Below are 4,298 nucleotides of genomic sequence, written 5' to 3' on the forward strand. Positions count from 1 at the left end.
CCACCTTTGGCTCACAAAAGATAATAGTATCATCAGCAAAAAGTAAATGCGACACTTCCATTACCTCATCAAACCGCGAACCCACCGAGAAACCAGCCATAAGCTCTCTCTCCACCATTGCCTTCATCATCCTACTAAAAGCCTCCATCACCAACACAAATAAAAGAGGGGACAAAGGATCCCCTTGTCTCACTCCTCGAGAACTACCAAAAAAATCTGCCGGTGTTCCATTAATGAGCACTGAAAATCGTACAGTAGAGACACAATGGTGAATCCATGCTCTCCACCTTTCCCCAAACCCACATCTCTCCAACATGTATAATAGAAAATCCCAGTTGACATGATCATAAGCCTTCTCCAAATCCAATTTGCAAATAAGACCCGGTTCCCCAGATCGAATCCGACTATCCACACATTCGTTCGCCATTAAAACAGAATCTAAAATTTGCCTGCCTGGTATAAAAGCATTTTGGGTTTGTGATACAAGCTTCCCCATTACGGAGTTCATCCGGCTAACCAACACCTTTGAGATTATTTTATACACTCCGCTTACCAGGCTAATAGGTCGAAAATCCTTTATGTCCACCGCCCCAGCTTTCTTTGGGATAAGTGCCACAAAAGTAGCATTAATGCTCTTCTCGAATTTACCACTATCATGGAATTCCTTGAAAACAGCCATCAAATCCTCCTTAAGGACCTTCCAACATTTCTGATAAAACGCCATAGTAAAACCATCCGGTCCAGGTGCCTTATCACCCTGCAAATTCCTCACCACCGCCCAAATCTCCTCTTCCTCAAAATCTCTCTCCAGCCACATTCTCTCCCCTTCCTCAATAGAGTTAATATGTTCCATCAGAGGGTCTAATAATGAGGTTGGTCTCGCCTGACACTGCTCAGAATATAATGCTTTATAAAAATGTACAATGTGCTCCTGTATAGCTACCGGATCCTCGGTCCTTCGCCCACCCACCATCATTGCCGCAACCGTGTTATTTCTCTTGTGTGAGTTTGCCAACCTATGAAAGAACTTCGAATTTCGATCGCCCTCTTTTAGCCACAATGCTCTAGATTTCTGTCTCCAACTCATTTCTTCGTGTAAGAGTGTCTTCTCTAAGTTTTGAGAGCATTCATCTCGCCGAATCGTCTCCTCGTCCGTTAATTCTCTACTTTCTATTATTCTGTCCAGCCCACCCAAAACCTCCTCCAACTCCTTTTTACGTTTGCCTATGTCGCCGAAAATCTCCACATTCCATTTTTTGAGGTCCCCTTTCAAAGCTTTCAACTTACTGGCCAGCACATAACTAGGATTACCTTCGAAGGAATAGGAATTCCACCAATTCTTTACCTGCTCCACGACCCCCTCCGCTTGTAACCACATGTTTTCGAACCTGAATGGTATCCGACCCCTTCTTCCAGCTCCACACTCCAATATCACTGGAAAGTGGTCTGATAATACTCTAGGCAATCTTTTTTGGCATACCTCTGGATAGTGTTCCTCCCATTCTGTAGAGATCAAAAATCTATCAAGTCTGGACCCTGCACGCCTATTAGACCATGTGATCCGCCCTCCTACCATTGGAAGGTCGATAAGCCCATGCTCAAAGATGAAATCAACGAAATCGGTCATTGCTTGTGTTTGTCTTGTAGCCCGTAATCTTTCTCCAGTATTGCGCACGATATTAAAGTCCCCTCCCACACACCAAGGTCGATCCCACACATTCATTACACCTCCCAGTTCATCCCAAAAATTGCTTCGGATACTAGCATCAGTTGGTCCATACACACCCGCAAAAGCCCATTCAAAATTTTCCGTGACACTTCTGAAGACACAGGCTACTACAAAATGCCCTACACATTCCTCAACTTTCTCCACCACTCGTCTATCCCACATTAACAAAATACCTCCAGATGCACCCATAGCTCTCAAGTACAACCACCCAACATGATTACACCCCCACACCCTCCGAATCACCTCCATATTGATAACCTCCATTTTTGTCTCCTGTAGACACACAATATCCGCTTTCCACTCTCTTAGTCTCCGCCTAATTTTTGCTCTTTTCTCCGGCTCATTCATACCTCGCACATTCCATGAAATTATTTTTGGCTTCATTGACAAGATTTTCCAACCCTCCCGTTACCATTCTCGTTTCGCGATCCTTTCACATCATAGTTCACTGTGCTTTCCAGTCCCTTTAATTCCCGACTAACTCGATTCCCTACTTTAGCAATCCCCGGGTGTCCACTGCCCCTTCGCCCATTTGCTCGATTGTTCTCGATGACAGTAAACAGTGCCAGCAACTCCTCCTCATGCCCATCGCACTTGAGGCCCAATTCTTGGCAAAATTCTAACACCCGTTCTAGGACCCAATCCGGAGACAGCGGTGTATTTTCTCCCACTCCCATTATGGCTAGAGGTGAAATATCTAATAATTCTTCCCCCCCCAGTTCGTCGAGTAGACGGACCCCTTCTATTTCTGCACCAACCCCCTCACCCACAACCAAACACTGCTCGAGCTCCCTCACCTCTCCCATAACTTCAGCTTCCCCTCCTTCAGACTGCTCCATATATGTCTCCATAGCCAAACTCATCTCCCCGGGTATTTTCGCACCTTCTATTTCCTGAACTGTCGCCGGTAAGTCTCCGGCAGGAGTTCCAGTGATGTCAGGTATTTTCGAACACTGATCCTCGGGCTGACCCACAACTCCAGAGACTCCCAAAATTTCTGTGCTCCCCTCTTCGGCTCTGTCTGATGCTGTCTCCCCCTGCTCCACCACCCCTGGTGCCGTCGTACCTCCAGTCGCCGTCGCTGGTACCATGGAAACGTCACCGGCAGCGTCTGGACCGTCTCTAGTCCCTTCTTCGGTCATCTCTGTCTTATTTTCAGTCTGCCCAGATGGTCCATCCTTCTCAGCGGCTTGTTCTGTGCCAAGAAGTTCCGTCAGTTGCTCATGCGTTCCGCTCCGATCAGCCTCCGGCGAACCTGTAATTGCCGGCAGAGAGATGTGGTCACTCGCATCGGCGTGTTCTGTGTCAACATCCTCCTTTTCTTGCTCCTGCGTCACCTTCTGGTCATCAATCGACGGTATTGCACTCACCGGTTTTGGGCGCCATCGTCGATTTCTAGTGGGATACCGGCGAACATATATCTTCCGATACCTGTTGATAATCTGCAACCTTGTGGGCTTATCAACAGGCTCTATAACCATTTTAGTGTTCTCAGGCCCATTCGCATTCACCCCATTTGGGGCCCAATCCTGCAGCCCATTCCCCACTTTGCTCTGGCCCATCTGATTCGCCTGCCCCTTATTACCCCAGCCCATTTCCATTTCCTTATTCCCCCTGCCTATCTCCATCCCCTTGTTCCCACCGCCCTGCTCCAGTCTTTCTAAACAGCTGGAAATCTGTTTTTGTAAGGAAAGCAGAATTTCCTTAATGCTCGTGATATTCTCCAGCGTGGGTATCGCCAAACTTTCCTTTTGCTGCTGAGCGTGATCCCCGTTCGTAAACTCCATAATTTTCGCACTTTCCTTATGACTATTCACCCCCCCCCTCACCGGCTGCCTGTGAACCGGAGGTGCCGGTCGTGCTATTTTCCCCGACCACCACTTCTGAATATGAACGCCGGTTCTGAAGTTCCTTCTGCTGATTTTGGGGCCCCACCGGTGACATCTTTGTGGTCCCTCCGCTCTTCGGTTGCATCTCTTTGGTCTCTTTAGGAGCCTTGCTGGTTTGGTTCTTTCCCTCCGACTCCTCCCCATTGATCACCCCTACTCTGTTCTTCTCAAAATGCAACTTTAGTCTCTGCAATTGCGAACGGCAATCTTTCCATCCCTTCCCTTCATACCCCTCCGGTATAATCACAAAACTTCTCCGTCCCTTCCCACCATATTCCGATAACTCCAGATAATTGCCGTGGGAATTCTTTTTTCGCTGCATCACATACGAAAAACTACCAAAGCGGAAAGTCCTCCAATTGTCACGAATGATCTCAATATTTGTCAAATAGTCCCATGCACTCACTAACCAGAAGATAGTTGGCCATGCCATGATCACATCTCGTGTTTTTCCCCGACTCTTCTCCGCCAATTGGACTCCGCCTTGCACATTCGATCTAAGCTCAAAAGATTTAGTTTCTACATAGAAGAACCCCAGATAACCCATTTTTCCAATCAAAGTTCGATGTTTCTCAATCTACTCTACCGGAATTCCGATTAGAATTCACCCACGCTCCGTCCCTATTCCTCACGCGCCGCTGGGACGAGAGAGAGAATCATGCTGACGTGGCGAGAGAGAA

Source organism: Corylus avellana, chromosome ca6 (assembly GCF_901000735.1).
Source record: "Corylus avellana chromosome ca6, CavTom2PMs-1.0".
Lineage (NCBI taxonomy): Eukaryota > Viridiplantae > Streptophyta > Magnoliopsida > Fagales > Betulaceae > Corylus > Corylus avellana.